This window comes from Lagopus muta, chromosome Z (assembly GCF_023343835.1).
Source record: "Lagopus muta isolate bLagMut1 chromosome Z, bLagMut1 primary, whole genome shotgun sequence".
Lineage (NCBI taxonomy): Eukaryota > Metazoa > Chordata > Aves > Galliformes > Phasianidae > Lagopus > Lagopus muta.
This window is the reverse complement of record NC_064472.1, coordinates 63,599,637-63,623,179: the sequence shown is the minus strand read 5'-3', so window position 1 is coordinate 63,623,179 and position 23,543 is coordinate 63,599,637.

Here is a 23,543-nt window from a genome sequence, read left to right as displayed (position 1 = left end):
GAAGCAAATCAATTAAATAAAAGAATAAAGAAAGACCGCACTAGCATGTTATGTTTGGATTTTGATTGAGGGCTAGCACCCTGCTATTCTTCCCATGGACAGGTTGGCAGCTGCTCAACAACATGCTTTCCATGCATCTGGGTCCCAAACTCCTATGGTGTTTCTACACAAATCTGTACAGCAGAGACCTTCTTAAGGGTTTCAGACTGTTCTGAAGGGCGTTCTGACTTGCTCAATGCAAGGGTTCTCTGTTTCTTGGAGGAGGTACAAAGCTGTACGAAAGAAAACATTCTCAGCTGCATGCTTTTGAAACCTTTTTCACAATTAACATCTTCTAAGTTTTCTGTCAGCTGTGACAGTTACCACCGGTGCAACAGACCAGGCATTGCAGCTTTCACTTGTGAGCTTTGTCAGAATCTGCGGTCAGAGCTGCTTGTTGGTAAATTCTCCTAGATGTGCTTTTGTTAGCTGATGTTAATGGAAAGGGAGTAGCAGAAGCAGCTGCAGCTACCCCGCCTCACTGGCATCTGACAGAATTATAGGTATGTGAACGGGAGTCACAGAACCTCTAGAGACGTATCTGAGCTGCTACCGTATCCCATTCTTCCTCAGATGTCACAAGTTTAGGTGCTCATCAGGAGAAAATTTGCATCATCGCAACAATAAAGATAAAAGTATAAGACATGAATGTTTCCTTCAAGAGTTGCCCTTCCAGTCTTCTTTTAATTCTAAGTGGAATTTTTGAGATGTAGTATCCTTTTTCCTTTTTTTAATCTTGATGAGGGAGATGTAACTTATACAAATGCTCTTTTTCTCACTGCACCACAGCAAGACTTGCACCACTGTACCTGACAGAGTGGGTCCATTTCCTTCCTTGTCCATGACAGATTTCAGCAGTCATTCCTCAGATTGTATTAACCACTTTCCATCGCATTCTCAGATAAACAGAATTTCTTTTTCTCCACCTGCAAAATCTCAACACCTCTTCAGCCCTCTACACAGCATCTCACCCCATGGTGTTTGACACTTTTGCTCTGGAGTGCACGCAGTGCTACCTGAGGGCTAAGGTGAAGCAAATGCTTTTCCCTGGCTTTCAGAAGCACAGATGTGACTGCCAGCTCTTGCACGCTTTGTCCCCGTACGACCGGCTCTCCAGCCGCAAGGCAGCAGGACACACAGCCCCATGTGGAAGTGATTCACAGCTGCTCTCTCTGAGCTCCTCCATGCACAGTCCTACACGGCAGACTCCCGCTCTGCTGAGGGAACGTTCTCTCCAAGGATTTAGTGGTGGGGCTTCCCTGGGTCAGTCGTGGATTGGAAAAAGAGTTCTGGAAGCAGAGAGAGCGAATGAATTTATTTAATTCTCAAGTCCATAAAATAATTTGGTGGAGCATCAGCTTTTGTTAGTTATGGTCAGAAGTGTAGAACCACTGATTATCTCTAATGTGAAATAAATAACTGCTTCAGATGAAGCACTAATGAGAAATGCTTTCAGAAGGCTGGAAAGGATAACAGAACACCAACTGAAGCCGTTGTTTTATGGGGTCGGTGGCAGAAAATATGGCCTCAACAGAAGTTCTGGGAAAGATTCATTAGTACTTTAAAGTACTTTAAAGGGAGTTTTAGCGTTTTTCATTTCAGTGGGGACATGCCAGCTTAACTGCAGTAATAAAAGCCTACAGTAACCTCCATTAAGGGTGTTACTGTTCACGTATTCAGGAGCTTAAAAACAATATGCAAATACTGAGCAGTAACAAATGCTTTCTCTTAGCACTGCCTTACACAGAGGTACTGGGATAAATAACCCATAATGGATTTGTCCTGGGAGAGCAGATCTGTGACAAGAAAGGGCTTGTTGCTAAGGAGACTTGTTGTGTTTTTGCATAGCAAATGGTTTGGGGGGAAATTGCTCACGTAGCCCTTGAAATCAGTTTTCCCTGAAGTTCTCGGCCACAGCTTTAATTTAATTCAAACTTTTCACCTGGCACAGCGTATGGCTCTGCATAAAGCCATTAAGAATCTCAGAACTAACTCAAGTCTGCAAACAGCTGCAGCCACAGAAACCTCAGGGATGCAAACGTTGAGGTGAGGCAATCAGAGGGCCCTTCCATCACTGTGTCAGCCTTCCAGAGAGGCATGGAGAAGTTTTCCAAAACATTCCATTGCGGATGCTTGTTCATGTGTCCAAATGTAGAAGCTGAAACGGAATGTGTTGGCAAGACCAGTTTGGTCCAATGGCCACTGCCAGTTTGAGATCCTGGAACGATATGCTGGGAGGGACTGAGTGTGTCAGAACCAGCTCCCCATGTCAGCGGTCACAGCCCTGAGCTGCCAGAGTTCAGGGAGTGACAGGACAATCTTTTCCACCGCATGGTCTGACTTTCTGTGACTTTCTGGCTATTTCTGGAGGAGCTAGGAGTTACACTCGATTATCCTTGTGGGTCCCTTTCAACTCAGGATATTCTATGACTCATTAATTCTTTTGACAATGAGTCTTTTCAGTGATTGACAGTGACAGCTCACTTCAAAAAGTGTACTACTAAACACCCTTCCTCTTTGCCGTAGGACGGCTCCATTTGGTTTACCAGGATGCAACTTTACATCAGCCCTCTGTTTTTAATAGTCATTAACGATTATGGGAGATGCATTCTTGTATGTGAGGAAGATGGATATGGCAGCAGAGAACTTACCCTGATAATAGGATGCTGGCAGTTCAGGGTAAAATACTAGCATCCGAGACTCAAAAATCTCAACTTTGATTCCCTCTGCCAAGAATATATTCTATACAGATTTTACTTCCAGTTTCCCCTTTTTTTCTTAACTAAACATCTTTACCTACTGAAATGCTGCAATGGAAAATCTTTAATGCAGGTGATCTTGTATTTCAAGAGAAAGCTGGATGTCATTAGCCATAGTAATTTAATACAGTAGTAGAAATTTAAGAATAGTTTTTTCTGCTTTTGTTTTTGAATTTCTTTTATTTGGCTTCTTAACTGCAGAATCTCCCTTAGAACTCTTGTGAAATAACTCCAGAGAATAAACTGAGAGCACTCAACCTAGATCTTTGCATTTTTCAATTCAAAGGTTCTAATAAAGTAATCAAACAAAATAAAGATGATGTTTTCTTTGGGCAGGAATGAAGTTCCACGTAGTCCATAGTCTTGACATGTGGCTCATTCTGTTCCACGTCCAGAGAGTGTGTCTGTATTTGGATTCTCTTCTGGCAAACGTAGGTCTGTGTTTCAGCCTGAGTGAAACAGCTCTGACACGCTGCTTGCGCCAGACTCCTACTTAGAACACCTTCATTTCGTGTCCTCATTGCGCTGTGGAGTCCATGGCAATAGCATGGGAAATGTTAGTACTACTGTCAGCACCCAGTTATTGCCAGAACTCTGCTAAGTACTCTTCCTTTAGTTCTGCTGGCCCACGGCACCTACAGTGCTGTCAGTGCAGTAACTGGATGCTCCTGATAAAACTTCTCTGGACACAGCACGAAAAAACCTGGTAGTAGATGCTAGAGAGACAAATGAAGTTATAAAGCCAAGGATGATTCCCCTGAGGGACAGTGTCACCACCAGAATATTCACAGCCAGTCCTGGGAGACAGAATGTTGGATTAGTTTTACCAGGTCAGGCCAGAAAAAAAGCATTGTGATTTCAGCAGGAGGATTTCAATATAAGGCAGAGTGACAGCTGAACTTGCATTAGATCTGCAGTCCTGGTAATTGCTTTTAGGTATTGCATCCATAGGAATGTATATTAAAAAAAAAAAAAAAAAAAGAAAAAAGAAAAACACTAGATATTTACTGCTGTATTTGCCTGCAGCAGTCAGCACAAGGCTATTACACTTTAATGTGATCGCATTCAGGAAGGCCATAGATCAATAGCCAGCTGTTACAGGCTGTGGAAACAGCGGCAGAGCAGGAAAATGTCTGAATTGAATTTGACAATGATGTTTGATCAGTGTGCACATTCTTGGATGAAGAATGTAGTGTTACAACAGTATGGACCTTGAATTTCAGGATGTTTATGCTGGAAGGATGGCACAGAGGAGGCAGGAATAAAGAAAGCCCTGAATGCACTGTAACAAGCAAAGCGGCTTAGAAAATTAGACACTAAAATTATAAAATTATGTTGATAAAAACTCATCCTAAAGTAGTTCTGCTTTTGACAGTGCTATCTGAGCACATCTTTATGTTCCTTCTGATTTCCATTAACAGTACCATGCTGAATGGGTATTTCAGCATATTCTACTTGTTCTCCTTCATAAGGTGATAATTCCCTCAGAGGAGCTATGGACTTCTAGAAAATCTGGGAAGGCCCCGTCCACAAGGGTGCTGTACTTGCTAGAGCATGATTAAGACTGTAGCTACTAAAAATGACATTGGAGGAGATTACCCTTCAGACCTGCACAGCTCAGTGAAGCCACCCTTCCAGAATACATTAGGGAGAAGCCCAGAAAATAGGTAGGCAGACAAGGATGGAAGTATAGTACCTACACTGAAACAGGAGTTTCTTAGTCTAGTGTAGGTATCTTGCAGCTCTTGTCAGTGAAACATATTCTACATCATTGGATGTGACAGTAAAGACCTCTTAATGGCTAAGCTGTGTCCCCTGAAGTAGTAGCATGAGGTGAAAGACCTGTGTGAACCAGGTTTGAAGCTCAGTTCCACTGAAGCATATTGGGTGAATACACCCCCTCCACTCCACCTACTACAATCTTGACAGATATGAGCATAAATGTCATTGTTAGTGTCCTTGCTCAGAAAAGAAAGAAACTGAGGATTAAGAGTTTCCCTCTGAGGTTTCTTTTGAATCTGTGAAATCTAACCGTAACATTTTCAGCTCTGCAGAAGAGGGCCTGGGAGTCTTGATGGACACTGAGTTGAATATGAACGAGCAAGTCTTTCCAGTGAAAAGACTAATTATATTCTTGGCTGCACGGGGCAGGGCATGGCCAGCACGTCAAGGGAGGTGATCCTTCCCCTCCATTTAGCACTACTGAGGCTGCACTTGGATCTCTATGTCCAGTTCTGAGGCTCCCAGTACAAGAGAAAGATCTAGAAATACTGCTAAGAGTCCAGGGGAAGGCTACTAAGATGTTCAACATACTGCAGCATCTCTCCTGTGAGAAGAGGCTGAGAAAGCTGAGACTGTTCAGTCCAAAGAAGATGAGACTAAGGGAGAATCTTAACAATGTGTATAAAAACCTAGATGCAAAGAGGATGGATCTGTGCTCTTCATCATGGTGCCCTGTGTCAGAACAAGAGACAGTGGACATAAACTAGAACACAGGAGATTCCATCTGAACAACAGGAAGCTCTCCCTTACTGTACAGGTGACAGAGCAATGGCACAGGTTTCCAGAGATAATGTCTTTCTCCTTGGAGATTTTCAAAAGCCACCTGGACACAGCCTTGGACGGTCCTGACGATGCAGGGGTTTGATCAGGTGACTTGCAGAGGTCCCTCCTAACCTTAATTATAACCAACCTTTCTTCTTTAGAAATTCTGTAGCTGAGCCCAGTTGTAATAGATGGAAAAGAAAAAAAAAAATCAAGTGTGTCTTTCCCTTTTCTGAAAGCAAATACTCACAGCTTGCTCACACCATAAATTGATTTCCAATAAAGAATGAAGTCTTGAATGACTGCTGCATTTGGGGATTTGCTTTGTAATCTCACGCATACCGTCTACAGCAAATAGACATTTTCTGGTCTCTTTCATTAGATTTCAAAGCTGGAATAGATAAAAATTGATCCAGTATGGAAAAAATATATATACTGATGCCAAGTACTGAAGCACAGAAAATTTTGAAAATATAGTCCAGTTTATTGCATAACCCATAGAAACAGTTTCATGCAGAGTCTCCATCAATATGCTGAAACAGATACATACACAATGTTTGAGGCATCTTTGCAAAACTTAATTGTAGTTAATATGCTGTATACAAAAACACTGAATCACATTATTGAATGTCTGGTTAATAAATCAGCAGTCTTACAATAGAATGGTCTTATGAAATGTAAATGTCTCTTAATTAACATCTAAGACAACAAAACAGAAACACATGTTTGTCTCCTGAAACAATCTGATTTATATAATCATTCAAGTGTTCCTTGCTGCTAGTTTATTCCTGGTACTGAATTCACATCAGTAGGTGAAATTTGTTTTAGACTACAGATGTGCTCTGTATCTACTGAAACATTTTGTGTTCAGCTACAGTTCAGTGGTTAATAATGAATAATGCTTAATATCAGATGAGGGCTTGATGCTGAATTCATGAACACACATTTACCCAAATAAACCCAATGCTTTTGTTTTTAGGCATGAGTAAGTGGAATTATCCCAAACAATTCTTCCCAGATCAAGCTGTTGTTGGAAGTACAAAAATAAATAGGTGGACTGTAGACACAGATTGTGTGTTCAGATGTAGGTCAATTTATGTTCATTACAAAGGCTCCAGCGCAGGGGACAGGTAAATCAGACCTGTTTGTTACCAGGCAGGCTGAGCAAACTAGCAGCTTTCCAGGCAACAATCACAAAACCAGCTGTGATGCTACTCAAAGACTGATGATGTGCCATCAGGGAACATGCTCGTGTTGTTCTGAGCCCATGATCTCATGAACAGCCTCCGTGGTCCTTCAACAGATTGAAGCAGATCTGATTTACTCCTGGAGACTTTGGTTTGGACATGAGTTCTTAGAGCACTCAGCGCCGATTTCCTGGTGCACTGAAATTACAGACAGTGCCATGAGCCCTGCTACGTGAAATGGAGCACTCAGTGAACAATGAGGAGGCAAGGAATTTTGCCCTTTTAAGTCATCCACATTCACTACTTGCTCATTTCTGCGGCCTTCCCTAAAAGCTCTTAGCTAAGAGCAGACTTTTTTTCTGCATTCCCAAGGGTCAATGGCTCTCAAACTGACTGCATGCGGCCAGTGGAAGGCACTGTGGGGTGGGCAGTGGCTCAGAGGCGTGCTGGGGGATGCAAATGAGAGCTGCTTCTGTGGCCAGTCCTGAACACACGCGCATTGTGTCCTGAAGGCAGGAGGTTGCTCGCAGGATGGTCTGATCCTTTCAGTGCAGAGGAAGCGCCCTGGGAAAGCCTTCAGAGGGCCCACGGGCTGCACCCACTGAAAGCTGCTGCCCAAAGTATTCAATCATCACTGCTGGAGTTGGATGCAGGAATCTTGTAACGTCTACTTCCAGCAGAAGGTTACTCACCAGAAGTTGAGAGCAACATGTGGCATCTGCAGTGTAAAGGGATTTCAGGTACAGGTCAGGGAGGATCATTGAGAGGATTACACAATACAATGCTGTCTGTGAGATTTAACTGAGTTCATGTGACTTGTGAAGTGAGCAGGAGCTTGTCAAAACAATTGAAAGAAGTAGGCAAAGTCTATATTTATTTTCTGGACTGAGATATATTCTACAGTGCCTGACAATTCCTTGAAAACAAATAGATTATTTATTCAAAAAGTATATTTCGTATCTCTTATTCTTTTCATCATAGAGATTCTTGCTACCATTTTCATAGTCAGCAACCAAAGCAGAAGGAAAAAACTTTTTTTTTTAACTTTAGACTACTTTAAGCATACAAAAGTGGGATGATTTGTTCACAAATTTTCAGCTCTTCTCCACTAGTTTTTGGAAAAAAACAGGACTGAAATCTTCTAAAAGAATGGCTGAAATCCAACATTTTTACTGTACTACTGTTAGCAGAAATATGTGAGAAAATAATTATATCCAGACACTTGTATCTAAGGGCAGTTTTAAGGATGTGTTATACTGCCTTATTGCTGAAAATAAGTTTAATGTCAAGGAGCTGAGACGAAATGATCTTTAAAGTTCCCTCCCAACCCAAACTGCTCCAGGATTCCATGATTCTAATATAGAAAGTAAAAGCAGCATCTTTGTTTTTTCTTTATGTATGTAGAAAGAGAAGTGGAATTTAATGCGCAAGTCTACTTGGACTTTTTTTTGTTCTTTCTTTTTTTCTGTTTCACAGGAAGAAATCTTTTTCTAAATTTCCTTCAGCCAGCTTTATTAAAATATATTATCAAACCACAAGCGGAACTCTTACTGATGGCATGTTTGGGAAAAATGTTCCTGAAATGCACCAATGTTATGATTTTAGTATTTATCATTGACCATAGGAAGAAAGTATATACTGTGTGATATGCCATCCTCAGTGGCATTATTAAAATATATCATGCCTTTTAGCTGACCTGCTTTTAGATTAGGTTGCATGATATTTTGTGTTTCAAAAATTTCTGGACAGTTTCTGTATTGTTAGAATTCAGCACTGTAAGTTTAGAATCGTTTCAAAGGACTTATGGTGACACACAGGTTTCTCAAGTCAAGCTAATAGGACATTTTCAGAATTAGTGAATTCATCCAGTTGTCACATGCTGTTGAACTATGACACTGGTGCTGGAAAACCAAGCAAATCTTTGTGACAATGTAAAAGTTCAGAAGGTTTAACTGAGGGTCTGATGACAAATTAAGTGCCCTCATCCTTGATAATTCTGCATCTATAACTGTGAAATTCCTTCTACAAATACCTTCCTAATGATTTTGATGAAAATCTTAGTTTTTACTTCTTTGTTTTTTTTCTCTTTTTTGACATTAATATTGAAATCTGCTTCAGTATCAGCAGAAGTTTAAGAAGTAAAATGTGTTACTCAGTACAGCTAAAGCTGCAGAGAAAGAAAGAAAAATGTACTGGGTTGGATTGTAGTTTAAATAGCCTAATATACTTAGTTAAAAATAGTTGTTTTAAAGTATTTGGAAAATAGAGAAATTTGGTGAAATTGTAGGAAAAATCCAATGAAAACTAAAAAGAAAAATCAGTAAGATTTTCTTCTGACTAAACTACAAATGGCTTAAATCAGTTACACCACTCTGGTAAATGTTTCACTTCAATCAATGATTTGTAGAATATCTTAGAATGGTCTCTTGTCACTTAAGGTTTTATTAAACATGATCCGTGAATCTTATCTGTTTCTGTTCACATCTAATTATGAAGGAAAACTAAGGGTTCACCAATACAGGTTCCATACGTTACGTACTAGATACACTCTATATCAGTACAACTGGAAACTCTCATGAATATGTTTTCCATGATACTGAACACTAAATAAAATGAAAATCATACATGGATTAATAACAGCATTAGCTCCCATGGCCTCCCAGGAGTACATGCATATACTAGCAAGACTTTCCTGAAGGCATAATAGCACTGTTACAGCTAATATAGATCTAACAAAAATAAATGAGACCAAAGCCAAGAAAGATATTGCTTCTTCCTGAGTACTTGCCTGCAGGTATTTGCGTTTTCTCCAACCCAAGACTGAATGAGGCTCAGCTGACCTGTCTCTTGGATTATGGCCAAACCAGGAGCAAGAAAACTTACTTTACATTTAACCTGCGTTTGCTTTAAAAGGAAACACTCAAATTTTTCTTTGTGTGCACTTGAACTTATTGTTAAATTCCGAATGAGATTTGCACTGATTTGATAGGAACTAAATCTGTAGTCACATATAATCTGTGGTGCTTAGCTGTTCTCCAATACAATGATTTTTGAAACAAAAAAAGGGAAGTCTGATTTGATTTCAACATGTGATATATAGGAGTGTGAGATGTTGCTGGTGTAAACGAGATCAGTCTTATTTATGACACAGGGATGCTTTCAAGTATATTTAAGAAGAAGACACACCTTTGGTCATTTTAGAAATAGGCAGAAAGGTTATATTGTGGAGCTCTAAATAATTTCAAGTATTCTTAATTATTAATTATGTATATTGCTCAGAAACTAATACCTTCTATTCATTTCCATGGATGCTGCAACCGATACAAAGTGCACCATAACACTACCTGATGATAGAGCAAGTTCTCAGATACAAAAGATTCTTTGTCAACACAGTCACCACCATTGGCTATCCATTTTCACCAGTGATGAACAAGAACTTGCATGTCACATTCAAAACAATCTGCACGGCTGTCTGGAACGTGGCTCGTCTTTCACGTTGATATCGCAACTCCAGGGACACACCACCCACCGCCTCACTGCACTCACATCCACTGACTGCTCTCCAGGAATGGTCAGCAAGAGTCAAAGAATGTCAACAGGTCTCATTTTGTCTGCATGGAGGAGTTCAGTGACACATCTTTGCTTCAAATGCACCTCCATGACAGACAGCATTCTGTCAGACTGTCCCTCCAGTGCCATCTGCCACTCAGCAACAACTTGCAGTGGAATACTGGTGGAAGGTCCCACCTCTACTGCTCCACCACCGACATCCACCTCCATGTCGTGGGCCAACATGATGAGATAGGAGGCATTACTTTTGGAGCAGCTCTTGTACTTGAAATATTACTTTAACGTGAATGAAATATAGACATACTCAAATTAAGCTTTCAGAAATGACTTTCTTGGGAGAGAAGCTATTAATACCATTGTCCTGCACCGTGACTTGAGACGGTGGTCAGGGCAGCAGTGATCACCTGGTTTGCTCATCAGCTTCTGTGAAGCGGCTGTACGCCATCCCCGCACTTCATGAACAGGAGTTATGTCACCAGAGATACAGGCAGAAGAAATATCTTTTGTTCCCGTTTCTGTTGGGGAAAGGCCAAAACGTGACCGAGCATTTATAGGACGAATAACAAGAGGTTGAGTCCTGATGACTCAAACTTGCAGATCTTCAGCTGGCCGAAGCACCTTTTGAGTCCCCAAGAAAATTCACTTTTAAAATGACCGAAACAAAGTACAAAGTAGATCAGAGGGGATTTCTGAAAGTTATTCTGCCCCACGCCATGACCCTGCAAAGGACCAAATCAGAAGCTACATCCAACTCCAGAGTTGCATCATGTTGCACAAGCTCCGAATGACTTCGCAGACTTCATTTTTTTTGGAATAGTTGTTTCGACATGGAGATTGTAGCTCTGCTTGCCTAAAAAACCTGAACTTGTAATGGACAAGTCAAGAAGTGTGCATCAGTGCCAAATGCTGCCTAATTAGGGAGAGAAATCCAAAGATACACGCAGTTTTCCTACAAACACCTGTACTGCTGACCTTTGCATAGAATCTGCTGTATGCATCGTGTCTGCAGCAGGAAGCCCACTCCGCTGGTGCACAACTGGCAGGGATCGATTGTAGAAAGTGAAATAATGCTCAGAAAGAGATCTCACTCACTGCTTGCGCCTGTCAGTTTGCAGCTGGCATTTTCCACAGTAGGTCTGAAACACTGGAAGGGAACAATTCAGAACATCCCCCAGATCTCAGGAACTAAGAACATTATGACATACATTATGTGAGTGTTGTTTCTTTAAACTCATATGTTTTCTTAGAAAGAATGAAGTTACTCCACTGGCTAATTGCTCTTTCTTCACTACTTACCCACGGCAGGCCTAAGGAACACCCCTTGGAACCTTGTGGGTGAGACTGAATGCCCTGAGGGTGCCAGCAGCAGCAGTGCTGGGAGCGGCCCCTACTCAGTCACAGTGCAGAAACATAAACAGTCACTACAGAGGTTCATGTCTGAGCAGCCCTATGAGCTGTCAAATAATGGCAAAAATGATGGGTTGATGGCCTTTCTGTCATGAGGACACCAAGCTAACAGCCTTATATGGGAAAAGGATATCACTATACTTCTGAATTCATCTTGAGACCTATTTTGTTACCTGGGAAGAGTGACTGGGATACGTGGTGTGAACAGTCTTTCTGAATTGCGCTTATACAAGAAAACCTCCTTAGAGTTGTATGATAAAACCAATCAAGTCTCATTAAATTTTTGAGAACACTCAATTGTAGCTTTTAGATGTCTGGAAATAAGCTAGGAAGGAATTTATGGTTACTTTAGGAGGAAAGGGAGGAAATTTCTCTTTTAAGCAGCAAGTCATTTTCACAAAACTCAACTCCCCAAACACCACATTTTAATTCTCCTTGCTAACCAGTTTTTAAACAAGTTCTATATTTTTTGTCTTTCACTGTTTATTATAATCTCAAAAGTCTAATCTTTTCTGCTTCTTTTGCCCTCCATGTTTCTAGATCATTGATTTTTTACTAAGTTACTAATAGAGTAGTAATAGACAGAGTAATAGAGAGTAATAGAGTACGGTACTTTACCATATCTCCTCCTGAGTTGATAATGTTATGAATTTCTGTAAGTGGAGTTTCTCCTGCTATACTCTATGGTATGAGGGGATATATATGATTTGTTCTTGAATCAGCTGTGGGATAAACCAGAAAAGTTTGGAGTAACAAAATGGAACAGGTCCAGCAGGCTCCAAATGCTGCTCCTACTGAATCTCAGTGGGGAAGAAAGACTCTGTATTCCTCAAGCCATCTATTCCTCAGGCTGCCCATGACTTCCACTTTCTGCAAAGCAGTGAAAGTGGCAGCTGTGCAACTGAAGGGTTGAATCTAGATAAAGCTTCTCAGGGAATCCTATCCTGGGTCTACATTCACCCTTATGTTCTGCTCAGTCATTTTTCTTTCACTTCTCATCAGTGGGAATCAGCAGCTTTTTTCCACTGATCACTTCCTCCAGATCTATCTGGGCAGTTTGGTGCTCAATGTAGTGTAGTTTTTTTATGGAATGATTCTGAATTCTAAAATAATAATAACAATAGTAATAGTAATAGTAATAATAGTAATAGTAATAGTAATAGTAATAGTAATAGTAATAGTAATAGTAATAGTAATATCTAAGAGCTAGCAAACACCCTGCTAAATATTTCAATAGGGAATACCGTTCAGTTGAATTCAATTTACACGCTCTATTTACTTCAACAAATTATTTAGCAGTGGGACCAAGTGCACTCTCAGCAAGTTTGTGGATAACACCACACTGCGTGGTGCATCCAGCGTACCTGAGGGATGGGATCCAGACAGCCATCCAAAGGGACCTATATAGGCTGTCCTTTCATCCCCCACTATCAGTACAAGCTGGAGGATGAAAGGATAGAACACAACTCTGCTGAAAAGGACTTGGGAGTACTGGTGGATGGCAAGCTGGACGAGAGCCAACAAAGTGCCCTCTCAGCCCAGAAAGCCAACTGCATCCTGGGCTGCATCAAAAGAAGCGGGGCCAGCAGGGCAAGAGAGGTTATCCCACCCCTCTGCTCTGTGCTGGTGAGAGCTCACGTGAAATACTTCATTCAGAAATGGAGTTCTCTGTATTTGAGAGACAGGAACCTGTTGGAATGCATGCAGAAGAGAGCCACCGAAATGATCCAAGGGATGGAACACCTCCCCTGCAAGAACAGAAAGCTGGGGCTGTTCATTCAGGAGAAGACAGGTCAATGAATCCTTCTTTTTGGCTCATGGCTTGCTTTCGGAAGTACTTCTTGTGATAAGACTGACTCTTGTGATAAGATAAGACTGTTGGATGGGGCTCTGAGCACCCTGATGTCCCCATAGGTGGCCCTGTTCACTGAAGTGGAGTTGGAGTAGATGACCTTCAAGGGCCCCTTCCAACTCAAACGTTTCCATAACTCTATGAGAAGTGGCACAATCCCACAGAGGAGTATGACCTTAATTGCAGATATTTCCTGGAAACATACAAAACTTTCTCCCTGTTCTAGGATTGGACCTGAAACCTCTCGTGTAACGCTGCTTGTAATTTCAGTACTTGCGTTAGAGCCGAAGTGCCCAAAATCTCCCCTTGAACTCCAAATTTTGTTTGCACTGGGATTAGATTTATGGAAACCTGAACTATCCACAAATTAATTGCTGCTTACAGACATCTAAATGCATACCATCGTGTAGAAACCTTTTAGAAAGAGGGAAGTACATGACCCCATCGCCCTGTTCTGAGAAGAAAGCTTATTTTTAAAGTCATGTTATTTTCAACTGATAAGTGGAATGTGTGGAAGGCATTGCTCAAAGTTACCACAGTGGCATTGTTTGCAGAGGCTTGCTTAAGCTTTTCAATTGAGAATCTCATGCAGTAAGTGCATGACAAAGCTGCACTATGGACAACTTCTTTTACTGCAAAATGTTTACTAGTTTGGTCATGGTCATCTATGACATAACATACAATGAATTTATTCCTTTCAGTTTTGTTTAGAGCTTAAGAACACATGCATCACAAGTGATTCCATTCTTGCTTGTACAAGTTTCACAGACAACAGACTATGAATTTCAAGAATGTATCAGTGTCTATACTTTAATAATTGATGAACCTATAAAAACAGGATTTATTAATGTTTAAAAATTCATTTTAAGTAATTTCTGAGTTCAGATATAAAAAAGCAAAATGTAGCACCACAGTTAATTAAGATGTATATATTTTCCTTTTTCCAGAGGCTTTCCATATAAGAATGTTTTTTCAACCATCTTCTTGGCTAATAATTCACTTCTTAAGCAAGCATCACATCCTTTTCACAGAAGATCAAAATCTTTCTAAACAAAGTTGCCATAGCTTTTTGCTCAGCTTCAAGACCTTCATTCCACCATGCCTGTCGAGGATGCCTGCAATGATAATTTAATTATGGTGTTAATCTCTTTTTCCTTTCCTTATTATTTCCATTCAAGCTTGACTGACTTTTAGAAATGTTCATGTCTCCCAGGAAATGTCTGCTAAATAGACTTGTGATATTGTGATTGCCAACCTTAAGTAACCAATGTGTTGTGAGGGAAAAGATGTTCTCCCCAGTACATCAGTGTGTTGCTGAATGCTTCAGTTAAATCAAATTTCCACATATTGATAAGCATATGTTAGACTGCCATATTAAAAAAAAAAAAAGTGTATAATCTGTTTGTACTAATTCTTATTGAGATAGATGTTAATATAATATTTTGATATGGTAAATGGCATTTGTATTCTTTTGCTTATGACTGGGAAAGACAACCTGCCAGGGAGCACAAAATTGCCATCACTGCCCTCCTCACTGGACTTCACTTGCAAGTTTATCCCACTTCGTTTCATAAAATGGAACAGATGTTTGTGATGAGCAGAGTAGGCTTTCTTCACCACACTATGATCATGTCTTTTTTGCCTAGGAAAGTAATGAGAAAAAGAACATTAAGAGAAGGAATGACATCTTGATCAATTTAGTCCACTTCCCTCTCCCATTTGTTCTACATTTTAATCTATTGTCTGTGTCTATCAGACAGCACACGCAGCCTAGGGAAAGCTAAAATACATTCTACAGAGCAGCTAAATGGAGCTGGGGTTATTGCAGGAAAATCCTCCTAGAAGCTAAAGACTAATAATAGTTAGAATATCAAGATTCACTTACTCTATTCTTCATCAGACAGTGAAGACTTTTAGGTGTCACCTGCTTGTTTGAAAACAAAAACAAAAAAAAAAGGAGGTATTTTAAAAGTAAAGGAAAAATAAAGAAGAAAGGGGAAAAAAATACTCTGTTTTATCCTTCCACTAAGATAGCTGGGAAAAACATAAAAGACATTCCTTCACTTAATTTACCCTAATTTTCTTTTTTCTGAAGTAGGATTAGAGGAAGAGATATTTAAAAATTTAAATTAAAATTTACTCTTGTCTTCTGATTTAATATAGCAGTTCTCTCAGCCGTGTTTCCCTGTACCCTTTCTATTCTCTGTGGCACAGATCTGAAAAGCAAAGTTACCATTCAAACAGGAAGAGGAAATATGATCCTATAGCATTAGTGAGGTTATAACATGTCTACAGAGATACAAGGAAAAGGTGTTTTACAAGGGGGTAATAGGTTCAGTAAATAGAAGTGCATGTATAGCTAAATTACAGCTCTCAGGCTTATGACACATCAATTCTTTGTAAGAATTCTGGAAGTGCATACCTTCTATTCCCTTACTAATGCATACTAATACCTTTAATTAAATTACTAATGTGAATATACATTTACCTTATGTAAAATGTAATAATTATAATAAACATAACCATGCGTATTTTTAAGTCAAAACACAGAAATAATGTGGTTTTTTGGGTAGACTACTGTAAGACATAGCTGACAAGAAAAGATATGCAAAGGATATATAGAAGACACTTGTTCTACAGTAGGAACAGATGCAGGCAACTTCCCGTGTGTGGACTTAGTGTGATTTTTTTCTATATGTGTATATATATATAATTATTATTTTTAAAGCACATTTTCTATCAGAGTTGAGATTGCTATAATTTTTATTTAAGAAATAGCTTTAAAACTTGGAAAAGTTACTAAAAAAAAATAAGTAGCAAAAATGTTGCAATGATCTATAAAAATAATATTTCTGAGGATTTGTGTAAAAGGAGTAAGAAGTCAAATTACAAAAAAATCACAGAATTGCAGAAAGATTGAAGTTGGAAGGGATCTCTGGGTGCATCTGCTGCAATTCCTCTCCACCAGGATCACCCAGAGCTAGGTGCCTGGTACTGTGTCCAGATAGATGGCTTTTGGAGATCCCAAGGACAAGGCTTCTGAAAATGAAAATAAGGGATAGGAATAAAAGATATTTTTGCCTGGTGCCTGCAGATATTGTCTGAAGAGAAAGCAGATGGCATACGACAAGATGACTGTGCAGTGGAGGAGAGGAACACTTGGCTCATACTGTGGGAATCAAATGTTGTTTCTGCATTAGAATTGTATAATATTATTTTTATTTTATGATCTCCGCTATCATAGTTCTTTTTGGGAGTCCTACTACTTAACTTGGGGAAGATCTCTGATAAGTTTACATCACTTATCTTCTAGACGAACCTTCCCAGGAACGCACACTCTGTATATAGGTGTATATATGTATATTTTGTCATACACACTGCAAGAATATCCTGCACGAGATCAAACCAGAGAACTAGTCATGGCAGCCCGAGGAAGCACCTGAAGAGACATCGGAAGGCCTGGCATCATCCCCCAAGTGCTCTTTGTTTAACGATGACTTTAAAGAAAATCACCATATCAATACGACAAGGAGAGCACCGAGACATCTTGGAAACAACAGGATGGCCGCAGACTGACACCAGAAAACAAATTAACAAGTAAATAGCAAATGTCAACCTTCTGATAAGATCGTGAACCTGGAGTACCCAGCCATTGGGGAAACAGGGAAAGGGGGAGGCAAGGGGGAGAAAACAGGGTATAAAGGCTGTCATGTTGTGTCCATAGGTGCGCTTCTGCTTGCGGGACGCCCGCCATTGCAATCGCGAATTCTGCATTTATCAGAGATACCGTCCTGACAAACATTACTTGGATATTTCCAACAATACTCAGATGAATCGGGCAGAACTGTAAGTAAAATACAAATACCATAGCAAATAAAACACTAGCAGAAATGTTGATAAAATAAGGGACAGAATAATGGTTGCGCTGAATGCAATCAAAACCTTTTCACGTCAGCACGGCCCCGCTCTGTTCCTCTGCTGTCATGACCCTCCTGTAGTCCCTTCTCTGGAGGGGCTTTAACTCTGCTCAATGGGAACACGGCACTGTGTTCTATGTAGTGTGAGCAGAGCGATCTGCCATTGCAGGCACAAATGAGTCACAAATGCTGACTCTCATTCCCCAGAACTTAGACACAGAGGAGGAAAACAGTGATTTGCTTGAGTTGGAATGAAAACGATGTGACAGTGCGTCCCAAATTAATCTTTTTCCTTTTTATCCTCATGATAGAAAAGATAAAAACAGAATAGGAAGGTATGTGTCTGTGCAACATCGAACACACACTTTGATGGCTAGAGGGAAGAGCTGCACCAGAAGTGATGCTCCTGACGTAACCTGGAAAGCACAGAGTGCGAGTGTTCCTTCTGTGCAGCTGTAAAGCACACCAAGACCAAACCAGCCTTACAAGTGCAGCCACGCATGTTGTCGCACTGAACTGGCGCTGCAGACAGTGAGGAAGGACTGCGGGGACCTCATCCCACCCGGCAGATTTTCTGGGCTTCTCTTACAGCACTGGGCACGGTTAGGATCTGAGCACTGCTCCTCTGGCCTGTGCGAGCTCTGGATCTGAGCTGACTTCGTATATCTGCAACCTCATTATTTTGCTGCAGCAAAACTCGGTCAGATGGATGTGCTAAAGGGGGAGCAATCTTTGACTGTGGTTCTTCACTGTAACCTTAAGTATCTCTCCTCCCGACTTCCCAGTTTCTAAGGGTAGGTTGTCCCTCCTACAGACATGGATCTAAGCATTTTGCCCGGTACAAAATGAACTGACTGTATGGAAGTGAAGCACACTGTGGATGAGGAACTGTTTTTTATCTCAGTGCTGGGCTGCCTGGCCTCAATCCTTCAGAAAGCAGTTCTGAAGAGTAGCAAATAGCCTTTGTTAACACACAGTCTGTTTGGGTGAGTGTAATTACGAATCTCAGGTTTTCTTTGTGTTGCAAACGAAGCAGTCCTGTTTTAGAAATAGCTTTTCTCTGTAAGCTGCTGAGGGAGAGCTGCAAAGACCAGAAAGTAGGGTGACAGTATGGACAGAACAGTGGCCCCTCTCACGAATAAAAAACTCCGCTTCCCACAGCTTTCTCTGAGCAGGAAACATTTCGCTATCCAAAGCAACAGCTGACACGGTGCTTGATTTAAATGGAACTGCAGTTTTGATGGAACCCTGATCCTGTGAGCCTGATAAGGTGAAATTAACCCTCATCTTCAATTTGTGAGGTATCGTTTTACCAAAACACTCCATGTAATTCCATTTGGGACAAAAAACACCAAGAGTTCTGGCCAGATAATGAATCATAGAGTCATAGAATCACTCAGGTTGAAAAAGACCCTAAAGATTGAGTCCAACCATGATAATAGTGATAATGCCAACAGTGCAGGCTGGAGTTAATAAGATAAGTAAGAAAATGCTGGCTTACGTCTCAAAGGTGAAAAGAAACTATTTTGTGTCTATTTTTCCTTTCTCAGAATAGTTAGTTGTTCCTTATCAGGCTGCCATATTTACTGGGATTCGTGTCATAATCTAGTTCAATAAAACTTGAAATAAAAAATTAAGTAAGGACAGAAAAGTGGATATAAATTCAATTTCTTGTCAGTGTCATCAGTCCTACATATTTTAGTAGGACTGTGTTTTAGCTGAAATACTTAAAATTGGCTGCTGAGTTTATTGTCGATGGGTAGTTACTGTTCTATAAATTAAGTGAAATGTTGTATATTTGCCACCTATTAAATTCATTACTTTCTTTCTGCACATAAAGCACCATAAAGCACACAGCCATGGCCAGGTCATATTGGAATGCCCTCAGCCTGGTGGGGTTGGGCTGCATGGCGGGCATTCCTTCTCAGTTGGTGCAACAAAAGGATGTGACAGGCCTTCTCTGCCCAGTGCACTGAAGCAACTTAATGTGGGACTCAATAAGTGAGGAAAGAGCAGGTTCTAGGAAAATAAAATAAATAAACAGAATAAAATAAAATAAAGATTATATTCATGCTTTCAGCGCAGAGCAGAGGAGCTGAGGGGAGGCCTGATGGTGGCTGCAGCTCCTCACAGGGAGTGGAGGGCAGCGCTGAGCTCTGCTCTGTGACAGCGACAGGGCCTGAGGGAATGGATGGAGCTGTGTCAGGGGAGGGCAGCTGGGGGAAGGAAAGGGTCTGCACCAGAGGGCGGTGGGCATGGCACAGCTCCACAGGGCAGTGGCACCGTTTGGGCACTGCTCTCAAGCAGTTTCTGGGTTTGAGTCTTCCTGTGTGAGGCCAGGGGTTGGACTCAGTGACCCTTATGCGTCCCTTCCAACCTCCAAGATTCTGTAATTCCACCATTCTAAGTGTATCTGTACATATTCGTATACAGACTTTGCAAATTAGGAGGGAACTCAGTGGCTGCTTATTTATCTGAGACTTGCTTTTCAAGTCCTAGAGTTAATGACCAAAAGAGGTCTTCCCCTTTATATTCCTTTTGTGACAAAATATGACACTGTGAAAGACTAATTCAGTGAGTTTAGTACTCCTTATCAACACTAACAACTACTTTTATCTTGCCATGTCTCAGTGTACTATTTCTTCTTTGTTGTTGTTTTTCACCCAGACATGGTGAACTTGATTTATTGTTATCTTTTAACAATGACTACTGATGGTCTGTTTATTTGAGAGAGTATAATTTATAGATAGTACATTAGTTTGAAAGCAATATTGACTCCTTAAATTCCTGGACTGAGAAGGTTTTCTGTGGTCTCATATCAGAAGCATTCTTAGGAGCTTTCTCAAGTGTTTTCTTGGGTACATGGGCATTGAAACGTTATAATATAAGATGGAATCATACTATTAATTGGCTCCTGAGATGGCCTACCATACTTTTTGGATCAATCTGGTAGATACCAGATTATGCTTTTTAGCTGAAAACATTACAGCTCCTATTCAAAAGAAGCAAACAAGCCGCCTCAAAACACGACATTACAAAAAATTGCAACAATGTCCAACCTACTCCAACTCTTATGTACAAGTATTTATTTCTGCTTTAACAGAACCTTAAATACAATTAATATTTAGTTTTAATTTGTTTTACTTTTTGGAAGTATCCTGGAGTTAGATTTGCAGTGACTCCTTAGTTACTAGGAAGAATTGTAGGATGCAAACTTAATGTAGGGATACAGTCTGGGACAAGGGAAAAAGAAAATCAGGAAAGGAACCTGTGACTGTCCTTTCTATTAATATGGCAGAAGAACAAAAGAGAACTCAGAATCCTTTGCTGGGCACAAATATGCAGAAATTCACCTAAAATAAATACATTAACTGTGTCATTTTATTGCTGTCCAGGATCCTGGGATTCAGAGATAAAAGCCTGTAAGGCAAAAGGTATGAAATTATCTGTCCTGTATTAAAGCTGGATCTCTAATAAAGGTTGGCTGAAGTCCTGAAGCACTGGGTGAGCTGATGGAAAAAAACTGAAATGGGACAGAAAGTAATGAATTTAGGTCAGATCCTTCTGAGACGGCTCCTCGTCTAAAGAAAGATAACTCTTTAAGTATAAACGTTGCTGCAGAATGTTCACGATGAAAAAAAAATCAGTGTCAGATGGTTTTTCTGTGTGTTTCAGATAATATAATTCCTTTAGTATTCAAAAAAAGAAGGAAAAAAAAGCCAGTTCAGTTTTGTTATAAAGATAACCTTAAAATATCAACTTGGAAAGTGAACAAACAAACAGAATTGTAGTAAATCTGTATGGACAGTCTCATCTGGGAAAAAAAAAAAAAAAAACTTCCTCTGAATAACAACCATGATGGCTGTTTTAACAGATCATTAATGTGGAAAATCAAAATTAATTCAGCCTATTTGAAGTAAAAAATAGTTCGTGCAAAAAATAAAAGCAGTATCACTATATGTTAAATGCAGAACATCTTTATTTAATTTTCACCTCAGGTTATAAATCACTCTAAATGAAATGAACATGATATATGATTCTACTCCACAACTGCATTATTTAAAGATAAACAGCAAGAAACTTTTTTGATGAGATCTTAAAAGACAGAAAAGACAAATTACCACATTCAAACTTCATCTTCACTGCTGAAAAATAGTTTTATGATGATGGTAGTTTATGATTTTTTCAGTGCAAAGTGATTAAAGATATGTTCTCGTGGGTCTGTGCCATTCTGTGCTGGAAATAAAAATCAGTTGTATCTTTAACTTGTCTACCCCAAGACATTAATAGTGGTGCAAGAATCTAATTGCCTTTACCATGAAGACATTTGATGCAGCATTTTCATGCTATTCGATAAATTGAGGGAAAAACTTTTCAGTGTGGACTACCAAGCCTGCCTTTACCAGCTAGCCTTGCTTATTTTGACATATACACTTATATGAACTAAAAATATATAAACAACATGGAGTTTTCTTGGTGTGGTCTTTATTTTCCTCAAATGCTGACTGCATACACTTAAAAAATTCCATACACAGGAATACTAGAACTTCTCGGGAAAGAGTTATCCTTTTTACTACATCCCCTTCGTAAAGTCAAACACATTATCATCTAATCTCGTTCGTGGAAGATGTTTATAATCATTTAAAGAATTGAATATAGGAACAATCTATCTAAAGTATGAACAGAAATGTTTCTAAGCTTATCAGCTGCTCTGCTGTACACATTTCTTATAAATTAAAATGCATATTTTGACTCAAGTTGGTAGGGAATTATGGATTTATTGCAACTGATATTACTCATTAGGACTTACTCATTCTTGTAAGTCTTTGTGTCAATGTACTGATTTAAAAAAATCAATCTTGCAAGAATTCGGAAGTATAGAAAAGATTTCTAGTGATATTATTTGATAATATTTTATGGAAATGCCCAACAACATTTTGTCTATATCCATGCAGAAAGCCTTAGATATTATTGTTAAAGTCTCTCAAAATTCAGGAATTCTGTAGATAATTTGTTTATATGTATATGTATGTATATATAATAACAAAAATTCAGTATTCAGTCTGCCACTATTTTGATTTTTCTCATAAATAATGCACCATCAATTTGGCAGTACACTTTAAAGGAGGAATAAACATATTTAATTCATATTAAGCCTGGATGTTCTCTCCTGCAAAAGAAAGCTGACTGAAGATATCAGTTCATCATTTTGTTTTCAACAGTTGGTTGATTGGAATTAAGTAAATTTTCTTCAGTTCTGTGGTAACAGAAGTCTTAAGGGATTTCAGAGTTGCAGCAGTTAGTTAAGCAGTTAGTTAAGTAACAGTTAATATATATGTTGCTGAGCACCTTAAGAACAATAACAAACTATGCAGTGGCGGACAATTTCACCCTAGTAGACTCAGTTTCTCAAAGAGAGTCCCATGGTCCAAGTAGCCACATCCCTGGCTGTGGTACCAGCTAAAGCAGGTTCCCTACAGTAGGTCACACAGGTAGGTGTACAGATGGGTCTTGAATATCTCCAAAGAAGGAGACTCCACAACCTGTCTGAGCAGCCTGTTCTAGTGCTTTGTCACTTTGTCACATGTTCTTGGCTACACATGCACACTGCTGGCTCATGGCCTACCTGCTGTCTACCAGAACACCCACATCCTTCTCTGTAGAAGGATGCTTCTCTCAGCAAGTCATCCTCTAACGTGTGCTGATTCATGTGGTTATTCCTCCCCAGGTTCAAGACTCTACACTTGCTTTTGTTATATCTCAACAGGTTCCTTCTTTCCCAGCTCTCCAGTCTGTCCAGATCTTGCTTAATGGCAGCACAGCCTTCAGGTGTGTCTGCCAATCCTCCCAGCTTTGTATTATCAGCAAACTTGCTGAGAGTGGACTCTATCCATTCATCCCTTCTGTTGATGAAGATGTTGAACAAGACTGGAGCCAGCACTGAGCCCTGGAGAACACCACTAGTTACAGGCCTCCAACCAGACTCTGCACCATTGATCACAATGCTCTGAGCTCTACCAGCCAGCCAGTTATCCACGCACCCCACCATTCACTCATCTATTCCACCCTTTCTAAGCTTCATTACAAGGATGTTGTGGGAAACAGCGTCAAACGTGATGATGAAGCGTGATGATGCCATTCCCTCTCTGGCCCCATTTTAAACTGAAATCCTATTTTATGAGCCCTTGCACATCTGAAAGCAGTCACAGTTCATCCACCTTCCAAAAGTCATTCAAACTCCAGCCATATCTCATCACACCTCTGGGCA